The 20,410-nt window shown below is 36.0% G+C and overlaps 1 protein-coding gene across 3 annotated transcripts in view; it reads right to left on the bottom strand.

Moving 5' to 3' along the window:
• Nucleotides 1-20,410, bottom strand: part of LOC131591898 (myoD family inhibitor domain-containing protein-like) — a 52,281-nt gene that overhangs the window by 17,917 nt on the left and 13,954 nt on the right. The gene's annotated exons all lie outside the window — the stretch shown is intronic.

Raw genomic sequence — 20,410 nt, 5'->3', positions numbered from 1 at the left:
TTGACTAACAAACCCCTAATGCTTTCCTTTTATCCAGAACACTTAACACCATGCTCAGGTTGCTTTCTCTACTATCATAAACTTGTCCAGATTAAACTTCACACAAATCTTAAACTTTGTTCTGGTCATACTCGCAGGCAACAAAGGATTCTTTTTCATAATAGTTTAAATATGAACTGGTTCATGCTTCTTTTGATATTTTAATCACTGCCACTAACATTTTCAGAAGATAGCCTTGACTGCCCACATTTATCTAGGTCCAGTAACCCTGCTGGAACCTACTTGACCAAAGTGATAATTTTCTGTTGCAGCAAAGTGGGCTGGGATAAACATTCATGTTTTAGACTCCCCAAAGATGTTACAGGGAATAAAAAGATCATTCCCTTTCATTACCAGTAGAAACTGCTCAGAAACCTCCAAGCAAACAAAACAAAACAGGAGCACACTATCTGAGACCTGAATAACTAACTGTTGCCCAAAGGTTTTTTTATTGACAATGCTGAAACTGCTTCTCCTTCAATTTTGCATTAGTGTTTGTAAAATCTATGAACAGAAGCATAAGCAAGGCACTTTCTTCACTTTGGAATTCAATTTGTGCTATTGATGCATTGAGAGGTTACCTAGAACAGAGGCTAGACAGTGTTAAAGGAATAAAGTAGGTATTTATTAAAAAAGCCTTCAAAGAATACACCTTGGGCAGTACAAGAGCCTGGCTGAGGCTACCCAAGATGGATCCTGGTCACAAGTTTTCACACTTTTTAAAGTTTTGGTCTATTTACATATTGGGTTTTATTGTCCAATTACAGCTTCACGTGATGAAGTCCCATCCTCACAGATGGCTGTCCTCAATTCGCTGGTTTTTATACTTTTTGGGCCTGAAGCTGCAATGGTGTCCTTGATTCTCAAGCTGGAAAAGGTTTTGTCTAACTAAACTGTGAAGAGAACTTGCTAACAATTTATATGAAGTTCAGAGTTATATACTAATGCAATATCTATAATACAGAAACTCTCATAAAGGTCCCAAAACAAAGTTTTAGGGAACTTTCTCCTATTTGAATAAGTGTTATTAAAACCCTATAAGTATTATTAAAACCTATTTGAATAAGTATTATTATACAGGAACCCTTCATGTAGATTCTCTTTCCATATATGTGCAAAATTAATTTTATTAAAAATCAAATGTTATTCCTTCCATTTTAAAATTAGTCAATGTAGACCTAATCACAGCCAAAAATCTTTGCCAATATCAGATATAAAAATTTACTCTCTCAAATTCAGTGTTTATGTCCACAGTACCCCACAGTTTTATCTTCATTATCCCACTTAAATGCAAATTTGGTAATTAAAGAATAGTGTTCTTCATGTTTCATGTAATGTTTCCTCACCCTGGATTGCCTGTGAGTCCCTGCTGTGGAGTAGTGCAGTTGTACCAATGAACTAGAATTGCTGGAGCAGTTAACCTTCCTCAATAAACACAAGCAATAGACTTTTCTAAAAATTCTCAGTGTCTGGATGTCAGTTTATAAAACTGACATCTATGACCTTTTCTAAGCCAGTTAAATTGGTGGTGGAAGCTTACAAATTGTTTGTATATTTTCTGGGGGCTTTGCTACAATATAGTAACTTGACAAAATATCCAAAATTAAATCTTCAAAATGAGGTGTGTTTCTGTTGGTAAATGGGAAGTCTTGGAAATCTGAACAGTTATAGGTTTTTGCTTTTATTATTATTTTTACTAAGGGTTTAGGGACTTTCCTATGGTTTTTCAATTTTAATTTTTTATTAAGTAATCCTGTTCCCAAAGTACTCTTACTTGAGTCTTTTAGCATTAACATACAACTTTTTAGCTGACTGGCTTTACAGTATTCACGTGTGATACGCAGGTCAAATCAAACTGGAATAAAACCCCAAATGGATTAGTTATCTCAATTTAAATTTATTTTAACTTTATTGATAATTTTGCACTAGGGAGACTTGAATCTTATGGTTAAAACACACTTGAAACCAATTAGGAACCATATGACCGCATTCTAGCATAAAGAACAAAAGCAATTGACAGTTCTGAGATTAAACCACAACCACTCAGTTTAGAACAGAAATGTTTTTACCTTATTTTTTAAAGGTTGTGTATATCTTAAAAAAAAAAAAAAAAAAAAAAAAAGGTGTAATATGGAGAACGACACAATGCTTCTTAAAACACAGTGATACCCAGGGACTCTCACTCTCTCTTTAATGATCCACTGCTCTCATTCAGCTGTCTTTCTTTTTTCAAATCTTTACATATGTGACAGCTCTCAAAAGTAGACCATAGACCATCTGGCATTTTCCGAGGTGTAACTTGTGCAAATTCAGCTCTACTGGGAACACAATGCTATCTTCTGCCTGCGTTATAAAAGATACAATAGAATGTAGAACTTATGAGTTGTTTTGAATTATTCATTTTTTGCCTGTATATTCAAGAAATTTTACAAACTCTGCATTTTGTACTACATAATCACATGCGTTAAAGGTACAAAGAAACTTTTTGACACCTCTTTTCTACAGAAAGATGGCATTTTGTTTGATATGTGAACATTCAGCGCCTGTTATATCATTCTAAACAGGCCGTGTGCTGCTACAAAAGATCCCATTTTACACTCTATGTATGAGCAAAAATTTTATTCTTGATATTCACTAACTAATGCAATACGCATCAAAATTTCAAATGTATGTTGGATGAACATTCAGCATCGTCAAATCAGGATGGTACTGGTCACTTACTATATGCTAAAGATTTAAGGAAAAAAAATCATTCCTCAGACAACATAGAAAAATTGTCATTTCAAACAACTACAATGAGTAGCTTCAAAATGTCCTAAGAAATACCATGCTTTTCAGGTTAATATGTTTTTAATCTTTAGCAAAACCAGTAGATTTAAGTCAATATTTTATACAGCGCTAACACTAGTGGATTTTCAATAAGAATGATAAATATTAGATTAATGATTCAATAGACTGAATCTTTTTTGATAGAAAACTAGCAGATAATATAGGTAGTAATAACTGCACATGAATCTGCTGCCTGTGGAAAAGCAATAAAAAGGCAATATATTGCTATAGCTTATAATCTATTAGCGTGTTTCACACTTCCTTGACATTGGTTTCCTTGCAAAGGGGGCCTTAATACAGTAACTTCTGCTGTTATTTAACTGACTTTACACAATAATTTAATTGTAAGGTTACTATCTGGTGAATTCAAGTAGTAAACATTTATTATGGTTTTTGATGGTTTTGAAGCAACTCTGAAGTGCTTTTCAGACTGTAAAACCCTTAGCACACTTTAAATGAATATGCACATATATATATGCACCCTGACTGCACACTGCTTTTACACCTTGCAGAGTCCCAGCTGTTCTTAAAAGAAAAATTCTGATACATGCGTTTAACAGAAAAATGTATGTCAACAGAGGGAAACTCTCAACCAAAAGAGGACAGTCTAAGCTATCATTAGGGATTTTAGACAAAACACAAAAACAAACATACACTGAATGCAGACTCCTCTGAGTCAAAGTGAATCAAAAGAAAACATCAGGAGGCAGAGAGGAATTGAGACAGCTAATTAGTAGCCTAATCACATCAAAAGCAATTCCATGGCAGCTGATACAGACACCCGCAGAGTTTGCTACTCTGGCCAATGAAAGTGATGGAAAAAATACTTTCCAGTTTACAGCCTGGGTTATCTGACTACACACCCAGAGAGGTAAGAACAATTTTTTTTATTTATGTATGACACAGTAGTTTCTGATGACAAATCACGCCACAGTAACAGTAATTGTAGGTGGATGTGGGAAGAATAAAACACACAACTCCTGGTTATAAAAACTGTAATGGTATTTTCAAATATTGAGAAAATACAACATATTGTTTCACCTGACAGTATTCCTAAATTCTCTTCCCAAAACAGTTGTAACTACAATAAGAAGATGAGCAGAAATATCAGAGGAAATACAAAGGTCCTGATCAGGTCCACTAACACTGAAAGTCAAGATCTACATGTTAATTTGTGCGGGAAGAACTGTTTGATCTCAGTGGACACTGCTACTACTCCCTCTGCATGGATCACATGCAACAGACCATACGTGAGGGAGGTAAGAATCAGGCCTCTGGTTTTATATCAGTGTTTCTTCACAACACCGATTTAAGCTTAAGGGGGAAAATAAAGCAGATGACTGTCAAGAATTGCACAGTAAAACCAGGGGCTGCCTGAATTCTAGAGTAAAATTAAGGTGAGTCTAAATTACTTCTGGAGAAAACATAAATTCTTTAGATATAAAAGGTAACATTTCCCAGTGATTAGCAAAAAATCTTAACTTTTCAAAAATATTATATATTGTATATGTTATATGCTCAATAAGCATAAAATTTTAGTGAAACTGGAAGAACTCAAGTATCTCAATCCTTCTCTATCCCCACTTTCTAACTAAATCCTGACTAGTCTCTAATATGATCTTCAAACTACATCAATAGTTTTCTCTGTCTAGCTATCCAGAATATTAACATTCAGATTACAAGATGCACCTCTGAGTCAACCTGTGAAGTGGCTTTTGTCAGCAATTATTTTTGAATATTTTCTGGGACATAAATAGCATATACTGCAGCTATCATATCAGAGAAAGCATACATTAACTAAATAACAAGGTACCATCAAGGCACCATCTATCTTTTAAAATCATTTTTTTACACTGAATTTTTTATACCATGCTGACTTTACAAAGAAGACAAAGTATCAACTAACAGCATCAACCACTTTTTAGAATTCCTTCTTGTAAGACGTGAGGACATCTTCAAAATGAATACAATATATTATTATGAAACAGGATGTCCTTTGTAATGAAAATACTGTAGTAAAATTGCTGGTTCGAGTTTTACAGGACCCACACTGAGAACACTTTGTTAGAATACGTCTGAGAGCACATCCAGGGAACACATGGTATAACAGAAACAAGGATGGCAGGGGACAAAGGGAAAAGACATTTTATCCTGTCAGCTTTCACTTGGTGAATGGTGGACAAGAATGGCAAACGTGTGCACGTGTGTTTATGGGTTGAGAAGCAACACAAATGCACAAGACAGTGCCCAAAGCACTCTTATATCTGTGCAAAGACACCTGCAGTGCCTTCCTTCGGAAGCACTGCAGGACTTTACACACTGTTTGAAGGGTTGCAGGAATTGTATAGAGATGTCTTTGACATACCCAGAGAGACGCAGTTACCACAGGGAAGCATAAAAAGGGCTGGTAGACAAGGTTTATAAAGTTGATAAGCATTCCAACTGAAAATACGGAGTGAATTTCTCTATTTACAAATCCTACATCCTTCCTGAAGTGATTTTGTAAAATGAACAAACGCCCATCAATTTTTCTTTAAAGACTGGAACAGCAAATTTTAAAAGTTTGCTAAACTGAGTAAATTTCCTAACATTTTTAGTTACCTATCTTGCAACAATTATCTCAAAATCAAAATACGCTTTGGCTTCTAACTACCATTAGGTTGTCAATAAATTATTCTTCTTTACCAAGCACACATCTTGCCATCATTAGCAATGTTTTTTCTAAGACTGCCAATATTGTCATCTATGATAAACTTTGCAGATGATCTGGGAATTCTTGGTAGATTACAACATAATTCGAAATATACATAATTCTCACAATACAGTGATTGTTAAGCTACACTACATAAAGTTGAATATAGTTCTTACTGCAGCATAGTTTGTCACTTCTTGAGAACAAACAACAGGAACTCACCACAAAATACCAAGAGCCAAACACAAACCAGGCCATTACACGTAACAGACACCATACACCTGGGGAATAAATCCCTAGTGCTGCATTCAAAAGTGGGAAATATTACTGCAAACTTTCCACTTGCAACATTTCTGTATCCAGTTTTCTTCTCATGCATTCTGCTAGGACTGGAAAGAATTGTACTGTATTCGCTGTTATGTTTCATAGCATTACAGCTATGTACTGCAGTGGTAAGAGTTGCAAAGACATGTGGAATGGCAGGTTTCCTCCTGGTCACCATTCCAACACTCCTAGGGCATATTTATGGAGTTTAATAGATTCATTAGTTACTATTGCAGCTAATTTGTTGTTTGGTTGTTTGTTGTTGCAGCTAGTTTCTGGGTTGGTTTTTGGGCTTTTTTTATTAAAGATTTTTTTCTTATTTAAGGTGAAATGCTTAGTTATTGTGTCCTGTATTTTCTACAGAGGCAATTTATTGAGACATCTTCATCTACTTGGGTTTTTTTTGTTTGCTTGATTGTTGTTACATCTTCCTTTGTAACACACAGTGGCTTGTAAAACATTGGATCTGAGAAGTCAATAATCAATGCATTAAGAATCAGAGAATTAGCTTTTTGCTAATTCTTAATGTAATGAAACAGATCTATTTCTTCAACACAAATAATCAGCAATTTCCTAAACATGAAGACAGGCCTTGAAATGATAAAAGGCACTAGAATCCACCTCACTGAGGAACAGAACGCTTTGCTTCTGGAGCTCCAATTTTAAAAGCAAGTTTATCAACCACTAAAGGTAATCCAAGCCGTTGGCGGGGCATTACAGCAGTTAAGCAATCTGTACCTGCTACAACATGTAGTAATAACACTGACTAAAGACATGCTGGTATCCCATGGAATTTGACACATTAAGTGTCAAATATTTGAAACAGTTTCGATGCCCCTCACCATTGTGTTACTTGTTCCCAAATAAATTAAAAACATCAAAGAGAAGCTACAAACAACAGGATATCACTTGCTGGGTATTGCCTCATGTGTGGCAGGGCAGGATGCACCAGACAGGAACGATAACCTCAGTGTCACTAACAGCCGTAACCTAAGCAAGTGCACAAACAGGTCCTCTCGCCTCCAGCACCTCCTGCTCTCTTCCTCAAAACCCCAGCAACCACTGACAAGTTAAACTCTGTCTAAACTCTTTTTCACCACAGGAAAGAATGTGGGATGGGGAGGCAACAGCATCTCAGCCAAGCCCATTCAGCACTCACCTCTGAGTGAGAAGATATTCAGAGGTGAGGTTTATTTTCCACTAACCATATATACCAAATGTCCAGATGCCAAGATTACAGTGGTCAGCTAAACTCATACAAAACAAAACAAAACAAAACAACCAAAAAAACACCAGCAAAAAAAACCCCATATAAATTGGCTGTAATTGGTTTTAAAAAGAACTTGAAAGGAAGTGTTTGAAATGAGCAATTCCCTTAATGTTCACTGCTACCTTGATTTCTAGTCCCCACCTCATGTAAGTGACAGAATATCAGAATATTCTAGGAAGTGTTCCACCTTAAGTGTGATCACCTGCTCTCAGGGCACTATCTTTTCTAATCTCTATAATTTTAATAGCCAATGCTACTATTAACAATGTTAACTAATTGCAGAAATTAAAAATAGGAATGAAAACATAGCAACAGCAATAAAGAGAAGATTATATAAAAAGGTGGCAGGAAAACACAGAATACGCATACAAACACACTAATATATAAAATGATAACTGAGTCTTTGATTCCATTGCTGCACTTATTTTCTCTCTGCTAATTCTTTCTTGCAACCTACAGCTGATGCTAAATTTGGCATTGGATGATACAAAGTACAAGAAAACCAAAGACAGAAAGAAAAAAAAAAAAGCACAGCTGCAAGAAAAATGTAACAGGGAAAGCAAATGGACAGTAACTACAAATTACAGGGTAAAACTTGAGATTTGACATTATTAAAACAATAGCAGGGAAAAAAACATCAAAAGAAAAAAGTGAACATAGGAACCACCCAGAAGATAGCACTGGAGGGGAAGGAGACAAAGAGAAAAAATACATAGCTGAGCCACTTCACTTCTGTGAGGGCAGAAAAGAGTATGGAAGAAACAAAAAAAAGAAATCATAAGTAAAATCCCAGTAGATCTGACGTATTTGCTACAGATTTTATAAGTAACAAGAGAATTAATGATAAATCATTACTTGATAAGCATTGAAATATAACAAAGATAAACACCTCATACTTAAACAGTGATCAGGTGCTGAAGCAAAAGCTCCCCTTCTGCTCAAGGTCAGAGAGGATCCTGGAGCCCAGGCCAAAAATCAGCCACATTCAGCAATAGCAGCATAATAGAAAATGGAAATTCTGTGTCAGAAAGCAGTGTGAGGACTTGAGGTCCACAACAATAGCTCTTCATGACCCATCTTTTCATAACTGCAGACTTTGTTGTTAACAGAGTGATTGCCAGTAGGAGAGAAAAAAGATGTGGAAACATGGTTGAGAGAGCAGCAAATGTCCACCTATTTCCTGGTCCTGAAAAAGCAAAGTGTGAGGAGAAAGAGAAGCAGCATCTACCTGCATAGACAACACCCTGAGAAGATTTAGTCTCATTTAGTTCTTCACCTGCATGAATTCCCTTTCCCTTATGGCAAGCAGGGTCTGGCAGATGGGTAGAGGACAGATATCCCTCACCAATCCACCAGGCTTCTAGGGCCATGGGCTGGATGAGTGGGGCTCCCCCACCCCAAAGCCCATCAGGGGCCCCAGGTCACCAAAGGAGTTTGAATCACACACACAGAAAGTCCAGGCAGAGCTACGATCACCAATGCTGTCTCATGGGCTGCTGTATGCCACTAATGCACCGGCTTGGCATCACAATGACCCAGAAACGAGAGCTTTTTCCACCTTTGAACTAACTCTTTGGTGCACCTTGAAGTGAGAAGGCACCATCTAACCCAAAATACTTTTGTGCAAGCTGTACAAGTCAGATTCTTGCGAATATACTTTGAAAAGTGTTCTTACCAGAGTCCTTGAAAAACCTAAATTCTCTTTTCTTCTTCCCTAGATTCAAAGCCACGAGCAACCATGGACTAAAAGGATGAACCTCTGTATCAGAGCTCACTGTCTTTTCCCCTCCCCACCCCACCCCACCCCACAGGCAGTTTGACTCAAAAATGATTGTTTCATATGCTAAGGGAAAGGGCAATGGAGTCTTTCTGAATATAAACCTTTTTCAGCTGAGAGCTTTGTGTGTTAAATTCGAAACTGACTGCACTCAACATTCAATCATTGTCACCAATACTAAGGAAAAAAGGCAAATATTTTTTACTTAACTGCTTACTTATCACATTCTACCAAAATGATCTAGCAAGACCTCTTTCTGACTTGGCTGGAAAAACTCACACATCCTGGCCAAGTTTTCGTAATGACCTCAATTACATGAATTCAATATAGTAATAAAAAAGAAAAGCTAAATGAGCTTTTCCCAGTTGCTCATAGGTCCATCCCTTAGAGTAGAGCAAAAGCCAGACTGCTGACCATGCCTGGTGAAGACCAAACTTCCTCTAAAAACGATGCACTTGGTTTCCTGAAAGGAAGCAAAGCAAAAGCTGCTCAAACAATACACAAGGAAACTCTGATATCTGAGCTACACAGTTACAAATCTGTCCTGTTAGAAAAACACAGTGTCACATCAGTAACCAACAGCAACAAGCACAGAAATTCAGTATTAACTCAATGGCAAAGCATCAGATTAGCTGAGGAAATAGATAAATTGTTTCAATGGGATGAAATTACCTGAAAAACATTTTTCTTTCATTCCACAACTGAGCTAAAATTCTGATTCTCTACTCTGTTCATGAAACAAGATATAATGCCTATGAAATTGTTGCGCCCAAATGATATTAACAGTAAAATACTAATTTTTATCTCTAACATGCAAATATTCTCTTTCCAGTATGTTTAAAAGCATTCAACATTACCTATGGAATTATTTTCATTCTCTATTAAAAATAGTTATTTCAATTTACAAAATTATGTAATTTGACCCACTGAAGTTTATTTGGTTCATCTGTCATTTAAAAATATTTTAAAGTAGCATTTAAATTTGAATTAGCTCCATGGTTGGAATCAGTGCTTCTCGCAACACAATTCTTTGGGGTTTTTTTTTAAACCTTTTGTTTTGTCTTATTTAAAAGACATATTTCTCTTTATTCACTGAAAAAAAAAATCCTTCTGCACACTAATCACAATTACTTTTTTTTAAATGGAATGCAGATACAGCAATGAACTCTGTGCTGCATCAGTGTAATTCACAATACTGAAAAAAGTCCATTTATACATTTTAAAATCATTTTGCTACAAGTTTCTACAATAAGCTGAAAGAATTCAAGAAAAGAAACAGCATTTTAAGTGAAAGCAAGAATTCAGCTACTTTTTTTTGTCCATTTACAGTTTAAGAGCTTTAAAGAGTCACAGTTGAGACAGCAATCTTCTCTTACCCAACATACAGCACAGCATAGACAGCAACTCCACCAAACACAACCAACCTTCCCTTGTTGCTTACACACATCTTCAGCCACACAAAAGCATTCACGGCATCACCTGTGACCTGCGCCTGGCCAGGTTGATGGTGGGTGAGCCAAAACCACTGCCTCCATCCATCCCCGCATGCTCTGCAGCTATTCCCTGCCTGGCAAACACTGCAGCCTCACTTCTGCATTTCTTGGCCCCAAACAAAAACACTTGGGAAACTGCTCAAACAACTGCAACGGGGACAGAACTACACTGTTTTTAATACTACCGTATCCACTCTTCTGAAGAGTCCTGGCAATCTGCCATTTCATCTGCCACTTGGAATTAATTCCAGCACTCTTTTATGTTCCTTCAGTATAACTGGCTGCATTTTACTGTGCCATAACATTTTCTGAGGCTGCTAGAACAACTCACAATGGAATATTTCTCTATAACCTTTTATTTAATTATCATTACGATAATTTAGCCAAAATTCCCGGTTTCTGTACAATGCAGTACACAGAGAAGCCAAACTACTCAAAAATCACCAATATTTTATTTTTAAATACATCCTTTTTATTTACTTTCCTAATTTTCAGTCTTTAACTTTCTGCTTTTGTCAGTAGCTACAAACTAAGACCAGATTAATTTTTTTTCATTTTATGAAAATTCAAATCTCACATAATCACATGGCTCTAGAAGTTGAGTTTCATAGTGTGTTGTAAAATTTAACAGCTGAGGGTTTTGCCTGAATTGCACAGTATCTTTACAAAATATTTAATTCACTGTTAGTTCTCCAATAGTCAGATTACTCATGCTAATGAGAAGGCCCATTGCTACTTAAAAAACAGCTTAAATGTTGATGTTAACACACTGATGCTGAAACAGGCTTTTGTTCTTCAGCACTTTAAAATACTTCCAGTCAGCCTCTAAGCACAACCTTACTGTCATTACTTACAGGTTTGTCATGGTAGTTGAGAAAGAAGCGGGGAAGCAAAGGACTGTTCAAGCAAGCAGACAAACAAACAAGAAAAAAAGGAAAAAGGGGCACTAGAGAAAATTATGCAAACAGAAAAGAGAAAAATGGCTTGGCATCAGAATTGTTATAGGAATGGGTCAGTATTTTTTTTATCCTTTTACTTTATAAGGCAATAATTATTTATTAAAATGAAAGAATAATTTATTAAAAATGGGAACAAACCTTCAACATTCTTCAAACTTTGATTTCACCATATCACTGATACACACCCTTTACTTTCTTCCAAAATTACCCTAAATTCTAAAGAGTTTTTTTTAAAACTCAATACTTTGAAGTGCCATTCCATTATAGCAATCATGAAATGCACTTCCATCTCTAAGTTTTGAAAGTAAAGTGTATTATTCTATCAAAACCTTTCCTGTGCTATCAAACAAGTCTTCTCTCCTTTTCCATAAGGACCTGCTTCAAAAAAATTCAACAAAATATTAATAATGAGACCTGAACTTTTTGCCCTATTCCAGCTATCACAGCAGAATCCCTGGTGTGGATGCTGACTTGATAACGAACAAAAGCTTTTGCCAGGTTATTTTCTCTTGTTCAAGGAGGGAGCATAGCACAGCAAATGGGATCTCGCTGTTCCTCTGAAAATGCTAGAGTAGCAGATATTCTGTAATAACACAAACAGTCAAAACCAAATAGCGATTTACTTAAAATTGAGTCTGTCGACTAAATTGTAAAAAAAAGATTCTTCAGGAATAACACTATGCTACAAATGGGAATCAGAAAATCAAGTGGACAGAGAAACATATCAAGTAACAGTCAAATGAGTGGAATAAGAAGAGGAATGGATAAAAACCAGATACCTTTTACTAGAATTCCTTAAAAAAGTGTTGTGAGGGCTTTTTTTCCCCTTCCATATTTCCAGAATTAAACACTGTCTTGTTTGTTGTAAATACAAAACTCACACTAGTTGCAAATTTCCAGGATTTGATCCAGCACAGAACAGCTTACAGAAGGGCTGTAAAGAAGACTCTCACTAAGCATGGAGATCTTTACAGCTACATCAGCCACCTTAATGTGTGCTGTCAGTTACTTCATAGTGTGATTAGCGTACAATCCCACTGAATGATCTGTTATTGTATAAAAATATTTGCCAATACTGATTTTACATCATAAATGTGATAGTGACTCATCACTAAAAAAACCATCACACTGTAAATATATATATATATATATTGAAGTAGGGAAATACTTCACAAAGTCACAGTTACAAAGTAAGCTGTGAAATAATAAATGAAATGGTGTAATTTGATAAAATCACCCATAAGAAAACTATATGTACACTATCCAAAGTTAGCTCTGCATCCCACCTCACCATCCAAATATTTTTCTGCATCACGTCTGTGAAAAACTGAGGTTGATCCCTCAGATAATTTTTTCCAGGCAGGTTAATCCCAAATCTTCTCTCCAAAACTTAGCTTCTTTCATTCTGAAATTCAGGCAAAAAAAAAGTATTGTTCACTGATCTTCTATATTCCTGAATTCTACAGACCTAAAACTTGTTCCATTCTGGTTTGACACTGTTCTTATAGGCAATTCTGGTCAGTATAATAATCTTTCATTGCTTTTCTGGCAAAATGTGAATTTTATTTCAACTTGCAGCTTACGGAATACAGTCAAAATATGCACCTGTCCTATTGAAGAAAGGAGATTGGGGAAGGTAGATGCTTTCTAACTGGCTAAGAGTAGAAGTTTTTGAAGATGTACTTCAAAGTTGCCCATACCTGAAGACAGGCTTGCCCCTGATCTGCCGAAGAACAGGTGAATAGCTTATGTTGTCTTTCAGTAGCAAAAACGCCCTGAAGGTCAAATCTGACTCATAGGCCATTTTTTATAGGTTTGCCTAACAGTTTGCTGTACTTGACTCGTCTCAAAAGCAAACTTCTTAACATTTTATGCAAACATTATACAACCTTAAGTCTGAGTTACAAATCAATAAAACTCAAACATGAGGAACTTTTGCAACAGGAAATAGTCTCTTAGCTGAAATTCTACTGTAATTAACATTAGCATTGCTAAATTTTCTCCAAACAAGTGTCATAATATTTATAGTTCAAAGAGAAAACATGATAATTGAGATGCTGCATAGAATTTGATGGAAGAAAGTTTAGAAGTAAAATTTAAGCCTCTAAAATTCATGGGTCCAGAAAAACTCAGAATTTGAAAAAATTCTTGTGTTAGAATGTATGAGTTTGCATTTCATAATCACAAACTTCAAGAGCAGCCTCCACACAAAAATGTTTCTCACACCAGAAGATTCAAAAAGAGTTAAGGTCATTCAAAAAGAGTTAAGGCTCAGGTACCAAATAATTAATCATTCTCTTAAACCAAGCCTCAATATATCTGGAGGCCTACTTTGTCAGTAAAATGATTTAAAAAAATTGGTATTAGAAATAGCCTGAGTGACCACAGCTGTTTGACATTTTAATGTTTTTTCAAAAGGCTCCTCTGGCTTTGGATCATGAAGAATTTTTTAAGAGAAAACAGAAAACCACACCACAACAAGACACCAATAGGTCATAGGCTCCTGTTTTACTTTGTCTTTTATAAAAATACATTGAGGGAAAGGTACTTGTGGGTTCTTTTGCACTAGAGATATCATATTATCAGAATGCATAAGAAGTAAGCAATATTCAGACCTCTCTTTTCTCTGTGTAGCTATATAAAGAAGAATAATATTTAACTATGACTACTTAGCTAAGGCTTATCCTGTGACCATGAGTCCCTCCTCCTCTTTCACTCTTTTATCAGTAAGTAAAAAATTCAAAAATATTTAAAAACTATTTGACTCTTAAATTTTGAAGTATTCATTTAATTATTTTGATGTAAACACAATATACAGTACTACCTTTGAGCTGTATAAACCTACTCCATGTTTTTCACACCCATGAGAGCAAACACAAAATTAAATCTAAAACAAGAAAAAGAGAACTTTTGCTATGTTTTAAGTTCATGACATTTTTGTCAGCAGACAGGTTCTAAAAGTATGTCTTAGATAATAACACTTTCTTACACTTTGTAATTTAGTGTTTTCATTGCTAAATATGGCTAACTAAATACTGTTAGGATTGAAAACAGAAGACTAAAACCACACTGACTCATTGGTTTGGTAGTATAATATTTCCAATAGAATGCAGTCAAGAGTTTTATTATTCTTCTTTAGGGAACTACTAGAAGCATATTCTACTTTTTCCCCTATATGAGGAACTTGTCAGAAAAAGAATATAACTTCTTTCCCATACACACATAACACCATGATTAATTCAGAGACAGTACCAATACAGCACAGAAAAATATTCTGAAATTAAGATACAATTTACTTCAGGCCCAAACACTGCAAGCACAGTAATCTTCACGTTACTTAACGAATTTCACCTTTGTCTGGTAGTGATGATTACTACCATCCAAACTTCCTCAGCCTCAGACCATGAATTCAGATAACATTTTGAGAGTCAGAAGTAAAATAAAACAGAAACTAAAAGGCTCCAAGTAATTCTGGCTATTAGTGATATGCAGAATACATATATCTATCTTATGGCCATCTGGAACAGTTTAAAGTTCCCAATGAAGTTTGACTACTGTTGTGTAAATGGATCAACAACAGCAAGAGGTTTGTTTCTTGACATGGAGCAAAAACAGAGTATACAAATTCCTTATCTGTCTCAGTCCATCATTAGCTGCATTTCCTTAGAGCATTCAACATAGAGTTGAAGGGAAGAGGATATAAGGAAAACATGTGAACCTCACAGGAGCTCGGTTAACAAGGGACTACTAACTTCAGCAACACTCAGGTCATTTCACAGTGACTTCTGTAAACACAGAATCACACAGGATCAATTAGGTTGGAAAAGCCTTCTGAGGTCATTGAGTCCAACTTGTGACAGAACACACTATGTCAATTAGATCATGGTGCTTAGTGCCACATCCTGTCTTTCCTTAAATATCTCCAGAAATGATTACTCCACTACCTCCCTGGGAAGCCCATTCCAACATCTGATCATCCTTTCAGTGAAGAAATTCTTCTTGATGACCAACCTAAACCTCCTCTGGCACAGCTTGAGACTGTGTTCTCTTGTCCTGGGAGAAGAGACCAATCACCTGGCCAAAACCTCCTTTCAGGCAGCTGCACAGAGTGGAAAAGTCTCCCCTGAGCCTCCTTTCTTCCAGGCTAACACCAAAGACCCAGTCAGACTCTGAAGACTCTAAGTACAATGCTACAGCTATCTGTGAAAATCCCTCTCTCTACCCAGGAGAAGGTAAAATGAAAATCAAAGGGAAAGGCTTTGACTGTGCAACTCATCAGGCCCCTCAATAGGCCTGAGAAGTTTTTTGAAGAGTTTTGGAGCAGGTGTAGTAAGAGAACTGCCAGGTCAGGGGAGAAACAGAAGCAACACAGGCTAGTTCTCTGCTGGGGAGAGGATTAGAAAAATCTCTAGGAGAGGAGTTCTCAGGAAGGACCTGTACTCCTCTATTACATCTACTAGCAGATTTGTCAAAGTTTAATCTTTTTTTAAAAAAGGTTCTAAATATCAAATACTGTGCTGCTGTATAAATATTGAACTGATTAAGTTTTGTTCATCCATAGGTTAACAGATTTTTACACCTGGGTCTATTTGGAACACTGTACATAAATCACTTCTTTAACTAATAGAATACACCTTTCAAACTCAGTAATATATTTTGAAAAATTTCCATTAATCTACTCTGCACAATCTCTGTAGTCACACACAGTAATGCTGCAAGAAGACTGTATTTGTCATACTTTCTAGCTTTGAAAAGAACCATTTAAGTTAACTCAAGCACTTTGCACTATTTTATAGACAGAATAAACAGGATCATTTGAAATCACAGTAATTGTAAGATAACTGTGCATCATAGAACAGCCAAGAAAAGATATCTGGGTTAATATCAAACAAAACAAAGACTTCTAACAGCAGATTATCTACTTCTTGTTGGAAAAAACCCAAACAAACCCAAACACAAGCAGCATAACATAAACTACAGAAATCACCCACTTAGCCAGACAAAGAAAGGAATATCCAAATCTTAAAATTAAATAAATAATCATGTAAAGTGAAAATGTCAACATAAAATATAGAAAACAAAAATATATCTAGGTTTTTATTCCAGAAGAATATAGTAAATAAAATAGTGGCCACAAGACCATGTATAATTGATCCCCAAAGAGCTGAAAAAACATCACTTTCTCTGAAGAACCATTCTTATCAGGAGGGTGTTCCATGGAGGAGAAAAGACAATTGAAGCTAGAAAATGATGGATAGCAATGACCTTTCTATCTGTAAAACATGGGCATATTTTAGGTATTTAATCTTCAGAATTGGATTATTATTAATCAATTATTCATGACAATTTGAATCTATGGTAGATGTTTTTTGTTTTCTTAAATATCACATAGCTAAGGTTCTGCTTGAGAACTGGAAAAGAGATTAAATCCTCACAAGCAAATAGTGTTCAAGACTGGCATTTTATTCTCTCCTAAACATTCCCTTCCCTGCATAGCAACACACACTGAAGATAACCTAGTGCCCTCTGCAAAACTCCTGCCTAAATATTCTAATATCCATCTTTATAGCCTTTTTTACTCTAAGAGGGAAAAAAAAATCCCATACCTCTTCCAGAGAACAAAGCAGAGCATTGTGGTAACACCGAGCAACAAAAACTGCTATGGCTTCATTCCTATAGCCACAGATTACCCTGCTGCATGTTTAACATGCACTCCTCCTCACGTGCCAACAGTGAGTGATAACAGAAGCAGAACCACTCCATTATGGGCCACCAGACCATACAATGAAAATAAGCAGAAGGTGCTCGAAGATATTTAAAATGCCTGCCAAGAAAGATAGTAGATGGAGTTATTCTAAAGCTCTTTTGAAAAGCAGAACCTCCACTGTCAGAAATAAAAAATATGTATGTGTCTCTGAAGGGAAAGGAACAGGTCTCAACATTATCTTGAAGAATATAATTCTTCAATTATTTCAGTACAGAAATAATTGTACTGAAAAATATATGTCTTCCAACTGGGGGAACCACTATGGAAAGACTCTCTTTTACTCAGGTTCTAAAACTGAAGGATATGGATAGCAGTTGCCACCTTGTGATGACTAAAGCCGATTTAACACACATAAAGCCATCAAGGATTTGACAGTTTTTTCTGCTCTCAAATACCCTGTTAAAAAATGAACACCTTATTCCTAGTCAAACTGAACTTCCCAACCTTATATTTAGTTCTGCCTTTGTCTTGCTGTAGTTGGAGAACTGTCTTACCATACTTCTGTTTGTTGTGGCATGCTTCTTAGGGACTAGGCAAAGCCCTTCTTTATTCCCTTTGTTAACGGCAAACAGATTGAATTCCAGAAGGTTTTCCACAATATGGCATGTTTTCAACTACTCCAGTCATTCCTGAGATATTTGTGGTTCTCTCCTGACCCTTCTCCAACTGAACAGTCTTCCAGTAACAGTTATGCAAGTGTATTAACAATTACTACAGAAAGGTAATACAACTGCTTCCTTTTCATACAGCCCTTCATTGTTTATATGTCAGTATACAACAATCTTGGTTCTCAAACTCTCTTCAAAAACAATAAATACCTTGGTTGGCACTTCCCATAAGGTTACCATTTACCCAGGATATGATGAACATTTCCATTAGTGGGGATGCTCCAAAGGAGGTGGAGGTGGGGAAAGGGCTAATCTGGAGGAAATCTCTGGAGGTTAAAAAAGGGAGCATGAAAAAAAGACTGAAAGGGCAAACAAAGGTGAATGTATAACATCTTACTGTGGAAAACAGGGGCAGTGTTTTAGTTTATTGATGTTGCCTGGTAAACTGAGTTCACAAGTGCAAATGAGAAATCATACATAATGAAGTCATTACAGGGGCTCTAACACTGGGCTTCGTTGTTAGTGTGCCAGTAAAACTGACTGATTAATCTAATTCCATATAACAGCAGGATAAAACAGCTGCAAACAAGGAAAACCTTGGAAATTAAATGTTGGAAACATTTATAAAGTAAAAGCTAATGGTAAGACAAATGGAGTATATATCAACTGTGGGGATGGAAAACAATCTGTACAGGAAAAAAAGAAACGGAATCATTAGGATAGTGCTGAACAGTTGTGAAGTATGCGCTGTCTGAAACAATTTTTAGAAAGAGTTTTAAAATATACTGCAATAATTAAAACACTGTTTATTTCTAACCTGAAACCTCTTCCAATATGCAGCAGTCTGTAAACTTTAGTTTGATGGGGAAATAGATCTGGTTGATTTAAGACCATTCTGAGCTACAATACTTCTTTTTTTAACATGAAATATCTAAGTAATGTTTGTTATAAGAAAGCTTACGTTTGCTGCACTTGTTCTAGTTTTCAAACTTGGCTACTAGGAATATTGAGTAGTAAAACTTCTGCAAACTACAAAATGTATAACTGAGTCAAGCACTGTTCCTCAAATTTTAAAAGGAGAACAAACTTCCCCACTCATAAGCTCCCCCTCACCCCCCACCAAAAAAAAGAAAACCAAAAAGAAGCTGTTTTGATTTCATCATTTTTATTTCTTCCATCTAAGACTTGAAGCTAAAAGTTACCTGAAGCAAGGAGAGGTTTGCATCATAGCATCTAATCAAATATGACTCATAATAAAGCCTCTACTACACACTTATTAAGAGAAAGTGTTTTAGAAACTTACCGCTTTCAGCTAAACTTGCTTGTCACAAAGTCAGAGGTAAAGCTACTCTTGACTCCAGGATGAGGACAGTCATGCACACTGGAACAGTACCTTTCACCTCTACATTTTATCCTATCTTTCCCCCTTTTTTTTTTTTTTTTTTTTTTTTTTTTTTTAATTCAGCCACAAATAACCCTCCCATCACAGAGATACAACTACATATAATCATCAAGTCACTTTACCAGGGGTTTCCACAATCTGCTGCAATTTTTACTTTATGTTGAAAAAAAAAAAATGTACTATTTTCTCACGCTCCCCAGTGCAGCCACTGCAGTGTGTCCTGGTGGCAAACAGATTAGAGGATGCACAGATGCACAGAATCACCCTACAGTTTTGGTCCTTTCCTCCATAGTTTAGGCATGCTGCTAACTGCTATGAAATAAATCTGCTTTCTTATGGGTTTGGAAACCAGGAAACTTCTAGGAAGAGGGAATGAGAAGGAGGCCATTCCAAAAGCAGAAGATGTTATACACACCTTTCCATATCCTCAACATAAGCACAAAGCAATTACTTGTCCAGGGACAGTTGGGTTTAAAACAATAATCTTCTGGGACTAAGTAAACTCTCAAGCTGTGCAGGACAATTCTCCCTGTTTGTAGCCCTTTAAGAATTATTTTAAATCATCAGATAAATATATGACATGTTAAATTCAAGTTTTTGTAAAGAATCTAGGTTACACATTAGAGGTGTAAGTATTTACTGGGATTGATTATTCAGAAAAAAAAAATAAATTATTAACTAAGATTAGAAAAGAATTTCAAATGCTAACACAAAGTTCTGGAGAAGATGAATGTATAGATAAGACTAAAAAACAACTAAGCAAAATAACAGAACAAATAAAAAAACAACCTAAAAAATACCATATAACTGCAGCAAAAAATCACCAATTTGGAAAACAGCAGGCTCAGAAATATGATTTTACCCCACTGTCAACAGTATAGTGTCCATTGTAAAGAGAGACTAACCCTGAAATGTGTGATCAGATGATCTCAAGAGAGCTGGAGCACCACTCTGCATTTAGTCCATTTTCTTTTTGAATACACCCAATAATTACAGAACAGTTCCTCATGCTGCCCCTCCCTTGAGCAACTAACATTCAAGCATTCACAGAATTTTAGAGCATTACAGAGCATTACCTCTGGCAGTTGACAGAAATATTTTTGCCTTAAGAGGGTGCAATGGATAGCTTATGATCTTCAGTCCAAGGCAGGAAAATAGGAATAATCTTGCATACCTTTTTATGTTTTAAAGCATGCAGAATGTACACTAGGAATGTGGACCTGTCAAAACTAATTTAAAAACTCCACAGT

This window comes from Poecile atricapillus, chromosome W (assembly GCF_030490865.1).
Source record: "Poecile atricapillus isolate bPoeAtr1 chromosome W, bPoeAtr1.hap1, whole genome shotgun sequence".
Lineage (NCBI taxonomy): Eukaryota > Metazoa > Chordata > Aves > Passeriformes > Paridae > Poecile > Poecile atricapillus.
This window is presented reverse-complemented; position numbering and strand designations above follow the sequence as displayed.